At 35.7% G+C, this 12,500-nt stretch overlaps 1 protein-coding gene across 8 annotated transcripts in view; it reads left to right on the top strand.

Annotated features, from left to right (window-relative positions):
* The window catches only part of LOC106879046 (apoptosis-stimulating of p53 protein 2), a 252,795-nt gene that overhangs the window by 148,295 nt on the left and 92,000 nt on the right, over positions 1–12,500 (top strand). For 2 of the 8 annotated variants that reach the window (XM_014928467.3, XM_014928466.3), the window contains exon 1: positions 5,061–5,225. The exons of the other annotated variants lie outside the window; for them this stretch is intronic. The gene's annotated coding sequence lies outside the window, so the exon portion shown is untranslated. Of the gene's footprint in view, positions 1–5,060; positions 5,226–12,500 lie in introns of those variants that run through there. 8 annotated transcript variants of the gene reach the window in all.

The following is a 12,500-nucleotide window of genomic DNA, read 5'->3' as shown; positions in this document are numbered from 1 at the left end:
GGATTTGGTAGACGGAAACTGAAAGAAGCCCGTCGTATATATATATGTATATATATGTATGTGTTTGTGTGTCTGTGTTTGTCCCCCCAACATCGCTTGACAACCGATGCTGGTGTGTTTACGGGATCTTTTTGGTTTGACGGGCATCATTTTTTTATGTAGTGTTTTTGGTACCGAAACACTTTCAAACTTCGAATACTTGTATATTTTATGTTATAGAACAGATAAAAAATTTTGTATTCGAAGTTATTTCATGTAAAAAATTGTCGCATTTCGGTAATTTCAACCAATCACTGACGTCTATTGAGGTGAAAACAATTACGCCGTGGAATGTAAACAACGGTGTCAGGGGATCTTTTCCCTTGAATAAAATTAGTGCCGTTGTTTATCAACAAAAACTATCCGTTGTCAACAACAACTATCAGCGGTATATGTTTCGTTTGTCACTGTTATTTATGACATCGTTCGTGCGTTTGTACTGGTTTTAGCTTTAGGGTTTTAGGGTTAGGGTTCGGGTTTTAGAGTTAGGGTTAGTTTTAGGATTACGGTTAGGGTTATGATTATTTTTGCCATAACCTCACTCATAACCCTAACGCTAACCCTAAAACTCATAACCATAACCCTAACTCTAACCTCAACCCTAACCCTAAAGCCCTAACCTTAACTCTAAAACCCGAACCCTAACCCTAAAACTTTAAACCCTTACTAGGGAATAATGATATAATTAAACAGGGAATAACACACTTAACACCGGTAAAAATTATTGTTTATAAAAAGAGCAGTGACTGTATTCAGCTGAATAGACGTCAGTGATTGGTTGAAATTACAGAAATACGACAACTTTAACATGAAATAACTTATTAAGAACTCATTTTTGTTAAGAAGGCAAAGAGAAAAAGATGTTTTATATGACACATTCTACCAGTATCCCAAGTTTGAAAGTATTTCGTTAAGAAAAGTGTTGCCCGTCAAACCAAAAAGATCCAGAATAAGTACTAGGCTTACAAACAATAAGTCCTGGGGTCGATTTGCTCGACTAAAGGCGGTGCTCCAGCGTGGCCACAGTCAAAAGACTGAAACAAGTAAAAGAGTAAAAGAGTAATTCTTAAAAATATTCTATTATAAAAATATAACAGGATTTTTGAGACATCAACTGATTATGAGAACCCCCACCCCTAGTTAAATAGGAATCAAAGGGTTCCATAGGTAAGAAGTGGTTGAGAACAACTGTTCTACAATACGTAGTCGTTCGAATTGTTAGAAATAAAAGTTAAGTCCCCCCACCTCAGATTACACCTTAAGGTCTATAAATGGTAAGGACATATTGAATGATTTAGTTCTTGATATAGATAAAAGATGATCACAGTGAGAACATTTTTTATCGTTGGTCTGTTCGATAGTGGTTGGTCGATCACCTGAGAATACACAACGACAGCGCAGGGTCTAGTGAAACCAAGTTGTTTATCTATATATATATATAATTGAGAATGTATGTGTGCGTGTGTGTGTGTGTGTGTGTGTGTCTGTGTGAATCCCTAAAACTCCAGAACTACACAGCCAACTTCATTCAAATTTTACACATGCCCTACTTAGGGTCCCGGTTGAGTTTTAGTAAAAAAAAAAAAAATTTTAACTTCTTGCATAGTTCCAGCCCACGGCAACATCATATTTCCTCCACTATTTAAGTATTACGTATCAAAAGTGAAACAAAAACACTCATGTCATTCGAACCGGAATCTCAAAAACATTGTCTCCTTACATCTCATTCTCATTTAAGTACCACGACAGGCAAATAAAAATTACTTGTTTAAGTTATTTTTGTCGTCAAGAGTAGCAGTTCTCAAATTCACAATCACGAATACCACCTATTTTGCTCCTCTCTCTTCTTTATTAATGAAAAAACAAAATAAACTTTTTACTTCCACAGGTCCCAGATTTCTCAGGATTAATGCTATAAGAAAAAAAATTTATAATTCGACCCTCTTTCTTCCTTCCCATTCTTTGATAATTTTATGGACGCAAAAGATTTTGTATCCAAATAATTCTTCGTTCTTTGTCATGGTGTTGGACAAATTAAAAAAAATTCAGATGTCATTTCAATTATATTAAACTTAGCAGTTTGTCATTCGTCTTCTCGGTCCTCGCAGCCATCTTTGTCCCATAAGAAACACCGATCTAAAGACACTAGAGAATCTGTGGATGAGACATGATGAAACATGGAAGCAAATATTATCCTTTCATTCAATCCAAAGAACACAAATATCATCCAAAACTTATTTTTTAATCCAGAAGCCATCAGATGCTTCCAGAAATCACTGTAGTAAACAATATAAGTTTTATATTTGACAATTTCTCATAAGGACTTATTTAGAGATTTTACTGAAGTTTCTTCCAGGGACAGATTATCACGAGTATATACAAGAACATAGAGGTATATTTATATGCACAAAAGTGCGTTAATGTACAATTTTTCCATATACGCACATACACACACACACACACACACACACACACACACACACACACACACACACACACACACACACACCAGTGTAGTCACTCTTAATGTCTCATGTACATACACAGTCTCTCATACACGTACCTGCACACGCATTCACAGTTGCGTAAAGGCATACATTTATACAGATACACACACTCATGGACATTCAAAACCAAAATTATTAAATTTCAAACGACCAACTGATTGTGTTGCCCTCCACAGATATTTATGACAGTAAACAACCACGAAATAAAAATATCTTCCCATTGGTCTTACACATATAACTACGTCGATCAATAAACAGGCCATTCATAGAGTTACATGATTATCAAACTTCAGAGAGTTCTGTTTTTTTTTTTTTAATGACACCAATCAAAATTCATATCCTTGGGAGGTCACACGTGCTCAGCAAGAAGCGCAGCCTCCTCTCTCTATCATTTCCAATCATAAGCCAACCTCATTTTTTCTTGTCTTTTTTTGCTTCCTAGTCTTTGATGTAACTCAAGCACCCACCCCTTATAGTCTTTTTATACTTCTTTGTACCAGTATTTTTTAATAAAACCATCTCTTTATTCTGTAAGTTAACAAATGACAGTCGATTGGTCAGAATCACTAAAATATCGAACGAAACATCATGAGGCATTTAATTATGGACTTTATGTTTTGAGTTAACATCCCGTTGAGACCAACTTTACCATTCATCATTTTGGGTTCGATAAAACAAAGTACTCGCTCCCCAACAAACGTTTGTAATTTTATGCCAATATTAGATATCAATATTATAATTTAACAAGTTGAGGGAGTGTGTAAGTCGATTACATCAATCCCGGTACTTGACTGGTACTTTATTTTATTCACCCCGAAAGGATGAAAAGGAAAGTCAGCTCGTCGAGATTTAAACTCAGAACATAAAGAGTCAGAAGAAATGCTGCTAGGCAATTTGCCCGACGTGCTAACGATTTTGCCGGCTTGCCACCTTAAAATAACCAATAACAAATACAGTTCTAATTAAATTTGTACTTTTATATATATATATATATATATATATATATATATATATATATATATATATATATATATATATATATGTATATATGTATGTATGTATGTATGTATGTATGTATGTATGTATGTATGTATGTATGTATGTATGTATGTATATATATATATATATATATATATATATATACATACATACATACATACATACATACATACATACATACATACATACGTACGTACGTACGTACGTACGTACGTACGTACGTACGTACGTATGTATGTATGTATGTATGTATGTATGTATGTATGTATGTATGTATGTATGTATGTATATATGTATATATATATATATATATATATATATATATATATATATATATCAGGGAATTCAGATATGGCTAATTTGTCTTAAGGTAGGTGCTAACAGGTATCACCGCACTACAGGCCATGACGGTTGTGGTGCCATGAATAATATAACGTTGTTATATTTCATTTGAGATGATACCCACTTCTTCGGTGCTGTTCCCTGACCCATAAGAATCTGAATATCACTCTCGGTATAACTTATGACTTAAGCAGGTTCTTCCATATTTGTGAGACTGATGTAGCCGATGCCCAGCTTGAACATTTGCAAATAAATGTCTGCAGGAAAATAATAATACTAATAACTGAGCAGTGGCTTTTATGGATTCTGATTTTAACTGATTGGAAGTGTTATCACGTACGTGTTTTGTCTTGATGTAAAAAATGAGCCACAGCAAATATTCTGCTCAATACTGCAGATTTGCTTGTCAGTTGCTTGATCATCACCAGTTAAGCATGACCCTTGGTGGCTGACAGTATGTGTATCTCTGATCACGAGCAGGAGTAGTGGGGGAGCATCATGATCATGTGTCGAGATGTATTCTTTGGCGTTTGAGTTATTCACCTCAGGAAACATGGATGTTTTATTCATCATCCTTAAATAAGGGGCTTTTTAAACGGGATTGGTTACTCGACCTGATGAAAATTCTAACTGGGGTCCACTTGCAAGGTCATGCATTATTTATCTTGATGTGAGATCACCATGTCGCATACATTTGGTTGTGATGCGTGTGCCTAGCGTAACCTTATCAGACGGGTAGTCATGATGGGTGTATTGGGCTTCGTATATTTGTACCCCATTGTCACTTTGATAGCATGCGCTGCTCTTCCGTTCAATAATAGTAATAACTCTGGAAGTCAAAAATATAGTCCAAAAGCTGGTAACAGATCATGTCCTTTAATGATAGCCAAGGCCTAGATATTAGCCTTAACTGGGTGGGTGGTAATTTATATTTACTATTAAGGGCGGAAAAGAAAGGTTTAAAAGAAAAATAGGAGCGATTATAGTTGCTGTGACAAAAAAATGAAAAACAAAAACAAAATTAAACTTTCCAAAGCACGTTGTTTGGCCATGTGATGGTTGGGATTAGTTACATTGTGTATCCTATGAACGTTTTTTATAGATTAGGATCAAAACAGCTTGAGTGATTTAGACGGATTAATCAGATTAGGTGCATATCCTTCGTTAGTCCATTCATTTTTCGATTTGGTGTGGTGTTGATTTCTCTGTTATGTCGGAGCGGCGAGAAAGAGAGCAGAACTGGTGTTTAGATGTGATAAATGTGAATTCAAGTGTGATGAATTTACATCAGAGATTGGAATCCACTGAAATTGGCTTCGATTGGTGAAACAGCATTCGGTGAGTTATGGCTTAACCACCTTATTTTGATTTTGTTAAATCTGGTATGACCTTTGTGAGAAAACAAAGCAAAAATTGGTGAAATAGTAAAGCAGAAGTATATAATTGCATTCTTCTGGTGGGTAACTTTCTTGTGGAGAACTAAGGTACGCCACGATACGTTAATTACTATACAGTACTAGTGGGTAAATCTTTAACTGTTGTAATAACTGTATAGGAATAATGACTTTTACAGCGAAGAAGTGTGTGTGTGTGTGTGTGTGTGTGTGTGTGTGTGTGTGTGTGTGTGTGTGTGTGTGTGTGTGTGTATATATATATATATATATATACACATATGTGTGCGTGTGTGTGTGTTTCCCCAGCCTTCGCTTGACAACCGATGTTGGTGTGTTTATATCTCCGTAACATTAGCGGTTCTGCAAAAAAAAAAAAATCGATAAAATAAGTACCGAGCATAGAAAGAATGTGTTGGAGTCGATTTCTTCGACTAAAAGGCGGTGCTCCAGCATGGCCCAGACGAATAACTGAAACAAGTAAAAGAGTAAAAGAATATATATAGGACAATAACTAGATTGAGTGAAGGATTAAACCAATATGTCTTCCTTTACTTATGTCTCTTCTGTACTTTCTCGCTCAAGTTTCTCACTAATGTTTGGTTGTAATGAAATGTATCTCTGTCGACGGTATTTCTATCCTAAGATAAAATTAATATTATTCAACTGACATTGGCTACTTATAACTGGGATCGGATGGAATTCTTATGAATATTCACTCATTTACAAATAGAGATATAATCAATATTCTAAAGAACACATTCAAGACTCTTCTATTTGAACATGGCACCTTTCATTGTGTTTGTGCTGTATCTTTTAAATAAACCACCCTCGTTCTATTTGTTCCAGGTGCTTGCAATGATATTTAAAAAATTTCAACTGTATGTCCATTATATACCATTTTTATGTTCCATTTTTCACAACCGTCTGAAGCTCGGAAGTGCGAAACTCGGAGTAACAACTAGTGAAGTTTCAGCTTCCAATAAATTACACACACACACACGTATAGATACATACATACACACACACATATATATATATACGGCGGGGGTGTGGGGGTGTGCAAAAGTAAGCATACAGTTATGACAAAAAGAAAACACGTACAATACTCATTTATTTTTATCAAAAAAAAAAAATGTTAGCCTCACTTTTTATATATTCAGTGTAATATATATATATATAATATATATTCAATGTAATATATATATAATATATATATTCAGTGTAATATATATATAATATATTTTATATATTCAGTGTAATAATACATCTAACATAACTCTAATTTATACTTTTATCGTAACTTAATTGTTGGGATAAAAATGAGTATTGTAGGGGTTTTCTGTTTTCATATGTACTTAACTAAATGCCAACACACGAAACTCTCGGACCTTGAGTCGCACAGACACACTCATGTATATATTTACATGAATATAAGCATACAACTACATACATGTATGTATGTATGTATGTATGTATGTATGTATGTATACGTATGTCTGTATGCGTCTGTATATGTATATATGCATTTTGCCGTTTATTTCTTCCTTGTGCAACATCTTTTGGGTGTGTGTATGTGTGTGTGAGAGAGAGAGAAAGAGGGAGAGAGGAGAGAGAGAAAGAGGGAGAGAGAGAAAGAGGAAGAGAGAGAGAGAGAGAGAGTTTTTGCATCTTGCCTCGTCTGCTTCGTAAATTATATTCTCAGTCAAAAAAAAGAATTATGGTTTGTGACTGTAACTTCTATTTGTTGCTGTTACCGTCGTCATAATCGGAGGATTTTTCTTTCGAAGCGCGCGCGTCTGTGTGTGTGTGCGTGTGTGTGTGTGAAGTTATTTTAGACTTCAACAGGACGAAAATGTTTCTTTGTATTAATATTATTACTATTATTAGGCGAGTTGGCAGAACCGTTAAACACGCCGGGAAGCGGCATTTCATGTCATTACGTTCTGTGTTCAAATTCCGCCGAGGTCAAATTTTGCCTTTCATCCTTTCGACGTCGATGAAATAAATACCAGCTATGCAATGAAATCGATGTAATTGACTAGCCCCGCTCCCTCACAATTTCATTGCGCCTCCACTTATACACTTAACACTTAAAGAATAATATACGTTATCTGTTATTAGGTGAATATTGGAGTAGGAGTAGGTTTATAAAAGGAAAAAACCCCAGTAAGCCGTGATCTATCAATCGAATTAGATGACTCGGTTTCGGTCAACAGCTGCAGCCATTTAAATTGAATTTCACTATGTAAGCATTAACTTCTGAAATTTTGACCCACCACTTTAAAATTCACGCTATCCCCACTCTGTCTACGTTTATATAATGAAATGGCAGACAATTGTAGAATTGTTTTCTTTGGAGATGGGAAGAGAGGATATAATTTTCATTATTAATAAATATGATTTCGTTTTGGGATTTGGTTTGCAAGATTCTTTATGCGAGTTCGTTTGTTGGTTAACTCGTATTTCACAAATAAGGTAAATGGCTGTTTTGTAGGTTATTGTGTTTGTAGTGTTTCTGTAACGAGCAAATACTTTTCAGTACATAATATTAAATTGAATTTCACCAACATAATATTTGTGTATGCTTTGTATATGACTATCTATAATTTTACGATACAGATTGCGTTAGTTCGTTTTTGTACATGCACTGCACAACCAGAAAGAAATCCAGACGGAAAACAAATAACTTTAACACAGGTGTATTTATTCTTATACTCTGACAGTTAGAAAAACAGAAAACAAACCAATTATTCTTGTTCAATTTTCACTCTACTTGACTTTAACTATCAGGAATGTGGCATAAGCGAATCTGAAAGATAGATCTTCGGTGATACTATAGTACTAGATTTTTTATATAGGTACAAAATCTATTTGTGTGTGTGTACGTGTGTGCGTATGTGTGCGTGCGTGCCTGTGTTTGTGTGGTATACAATCCATTATAATCGACACAGCAAAGGCTATTGTATGGGTACTTATTTTGTGGATCTCAGTGAAATTCAAACTCAGAACTAAAAGCTTTACTGTCTCTCTAAAAGCTTTACTGTCTCTACTATCCAGAACAAAGAAGAAGGGTTTGGAACAAGATGACACAAGAGACAAAGAAGGAAGATGATGACATAAAAAGCAAATGATGATTACCGGATTAAACTGCTGTTACAGCTTAAACTGGAAAGAAATCAAGTGGCAATGACGTCATTGTCGTGTTAGTCACAAACCTCAAGGAAATACATCTGATTGATGTTAGAATTTCAAATGTCCAACTCGGTTTGATTCACATTTTCCGTTTCGTCATTTGTTGATGCCGAACGAAAGTATTATCAAAGCGTAATATTTAACATTATCTCCTTTACAGTAAAGGCTCTTTCGTAACTTATTAGAAAAAACTGTACTTCTCTCTTACTACTGGATGGTTGATGCGATAACTCTAACTTTAAAAAAAAATTAAGAATTAGTAACACAATTCCTTCTTAGGTACTGTCAAGATGGGTGGGCAAAAACAGCTGAGAGCCAGATTGATATCACATTATGTTTAATTACCTTCTTCTATGTTCTGGATACAAATTTTACTGTTGATTCTTCTGTTGCTTTTCTTTATTGCATTTTGAAAAATGCAACTAGCAAAGTTGCACGTACAAACAGTCTAGCGAGAGTATTGCATAGTATTGTTCATTTGTAAATAAATAAACGCGCCCTTTTAAAGCCTAGCCAGACTCATAGGCCCGTTTTCTCGGTTTCAATGACGTATGTGTTCCCCAGCTGGACGGGACGTCCGTCCATTGCAGCGTTACTCATTTTTGCCAGCTGAGTGGACTGGAGCAACGTGAAATGAAGTGTTTTGCTCAAGAACACAACGCGTAGCCCGGTCCAGGAATCGAAACCACAATCTTACGATCATGATGCTGACACCTTAACCACTAAGCCACGCGCCTCCACAGTATTGTTCATTGAATATTCGAATATTCGAAATGAATGGGATAAAGACTTTAAATAACTTTATAGTTGATTTATATTGTAATAAACCGGTAAATGAAGTGGAATACAGATAGACCATAAAATTACTAGTGTACTTTTTGTTTCTAAGCAAAACAGTCAGTAAAACTGGTACCAACGCGATCTTTGGTGTGCTGACAACCCCCACGAAATATTTTCGGAACTAAGATAAGAGAATGTGTACCTGTATTATTATTTGAACATTGAGCAAGTGTTATAAGAGCTACACTCGGATCTTTTTTAAAACGGGGGCCACATTTTTCATTAATGTTTTACGTAGTGTTTTTGGTACCGAAAGACTTTCAAACTTCATATATTTTTGTGTTATAGAACAGAAAAATATTTTTGTATTCGAATTTATTTCATGTAAAAAATTGTCTTATTTCGATAATTTCAACCAATCACTGACAAGTATTCAGTTGTTTATATTTACTCCTTTGGCTGATTAAGCGGTGTAAAGCGTATTTAATTTCCATAGCTTCGTTTTATTTGCTTTTTTCATTTTCTTTTTTTTTTTCTTCGTTTTATTTGCTTTTTTCTTTTTAAATTTGCTGTTTTACCCTAACCCTAACCCTATCACCGATAGAATTGTTTCAGAATCGTTTGTTTATGTAGTCGGCACTTAATATATATCGGCTGAATGGACGTCAGTGATTGGTTGAAATTACAGAAATACGACAACTTTAACATGGAATAACTTAGGGATTTCTTTTAAGAAGACTAAGAGAAAAAGATGTTTTATATGACACATTCTACCAGTGTTCCAAGTTTCAAAGTGTTTCGTTAATGAAAAATGTGGCCCCCGTTTTAAAAAAGATCCCGACACTCTAGTGTTGCACTCACTAAATATCACTGTAAAACACCAATGTAGTACTAACAACACGGTAGCGTAATACACACGGTTATTAAATAAACCGAAGCATTCTAACAGCACGTCATCGTTAAACACACCAGAGTAGACTACCAACACTTCCTTTTAAAGACGGTGTTACAGGTAAAAAGCTTAATGACATAAGAAATTTTCAGGTCATGCATGCCCTAAGGCATTTAGTGACCGAAAAATATATGAATGGGGATAATGGTATAAAACCGTTAGGTTTCCACAAGATAATCAAAGCCTCGTTATGAATGTGCAAAGCAGTAGCCATACAGGTGAAGTAAAATAATTTAATGTACGAACTTTCATAGAGAAATTATGTCCACGGTGGCATTTTCGGCAGCCTAGGGTAGGAACCAACCGATCCTGTTTCATTGTTATTTAACAATTAACCAGTATTTTTTCACCTCTTCTTTACAAACTACCAACGATTACTTATTAAAATGTAAACAAAATTTGTAACTGGAACAGCTAACAGCTTATTTTCTCGACTGTTATAATGAATTCACATTCAGCTGGAGTTTATTTCTCTTTTCATGCCCGGGCTCCACGTTGCTTTTCATGTCACTAGGTTGTTGGCACTCCGTCGCTTACGACGTCGAGGGTTCCAGTTGATCCGATCAACGGAACAGCCTGCTCGTGAAATTAACGTGCAAGTGGCTGAGCACTCCACAGACACGTGTACCCTTAACGTAGTTCTCGGGGATATTCAGCGTGACACAGTGTGACAAGGCTGACCCTTTGAATTACAGGCACAACAGAAACAGGAAGTAAGAGAAAGTTGTGGTGAAAGAGTATAGCAGGGTTCGCCATCATACCCTGCCGGAGCCTCGTGGAGCTTTAGGTGTTTTCGCTCAATAAACACTCACAACGCCCAGTCTGGGAATCGAAACCGCGATCCTATGACCGCGAGTCCGCTGCCCTAACACTGGGCCATTGCGCCTCCACTGCCACTAGGTACTCCAATAAAATAATTACCTGTTGTATGATGTCAAGTCATTAACTTTTTGCTTGCAAAAAAAGAGGAGTCTTTGAACCAACGAGGAAACCTGTACATGATCGTTCGTCCTGCGAGAAATAAGAACCAAATCTCCTTCAAATCGCTCCCTGCTGTCTTTAAAAGAAGTCATGTTGGATAATCAAGATTGACCTAGAGGCTAGACTTCGACGGCGATGACGGCGGCGGTGGCAGCAACGAGAACGACGACGACGGCAACGATGACAAAAGTTTTGTATGTAAATAACAAAGGTCCTTGAAATTTTAAAAGAAACGATGCGGCACTGATCCAAATACCATTTTAGCTTTCTATATTCTAAGTTCGAATTTCCCTTTTTAAAATCCTGTGGTCAGTAAAGTACTAATTAGTACTTCACTGAGAACAAATTCGATTTATTGCAGACATCGTTCTTCATTTCAATAACTGGCATAGTGTGAAGTCAAAAGAAATTCAGTTTATCTACGGGATATTTGTCTAAATATCAATCTCATCGAACTCAACAAGTCTGTAAAAGTAGTCAGAGAAGGAAGGTAAATTTAAAAAACAAACAAAAAAACATGCAAGTTCACTCAACATTAATGAGGATACAACAATCGTACTGACGGAAATATGACGCTCGAACATATAACTTGGTCCAGGATACACAATTTGATCTATTGAACGTAAAATAAAATTGCTTATATTTTTATAGTTAAATGTTGATTGGGTATTTAATCCCACGCCAATCCTGATCTCAGCCGTGAGCACCATGTCTTTTTTATGGCTATCTTGGAATACATTATACAATGTGTCATTTCCTGATGTAAGGCGTTAGATTGAAATACGAGAGAGATTTGGCTTTCGTTTCTAACAGATTGTGTGACCACGTTAGTTACTCTCTCGTCGGTTTTATGGATGGATGTAGACGTTGGTAAGCGTATAGAGACTACTAGCTTTTCTATTAATATGCTGTGAATCTACTTGCAAATAACTTTAGAAATATCTGCTGAATTTTTGAGAAGATAACTTTTAACTCTCACTTTTGCATTAACAGAAACACAGAACAACTTGAATTTCTAAAACGAAGGGGAAGACAATGAGCTTGACCTGACCTGTAGGGAAGGGTTCAAGTGATGTATAGCCAACAGTTAGGTCATCTACGGTAGTCTGTTATTTTGAGATTACTTCTCCTGTTCTTTCAGTTGGTGAGCCTGCTCCTTTAAAAAAAAAAATTAAAAGAAGCTAAATATCAATCTCATCGAACTCAACAAGTCTGTAAGGGTCTACAAAGTATATGAGTTACGCCCCTTCTCTGAAACTAGAATGTAAAAACAAGAAAACGATATTTCAGATGTTTTAATCTCAAATAGAAAGT

Source organism: Octopus bimaculoides, chromosome 7 (assembly GCF_046866305.1).
Source record: "Octopus bimaculoides isolate indiv1 chromosome 7, ASM4686630v1, whole genome shotgun sequence".
NCBI classification, from domain to species: Eukaryota; Metazoa; Mollusca; class Cephalopoda; order Octopoda; family Octopodidae; genus Octopus; species Octopus bimaculoides.
Note: the sequence above shows the minus strand (reverse complement) of the source record. Positions and strands in the feature narration are given on the sequence as shown.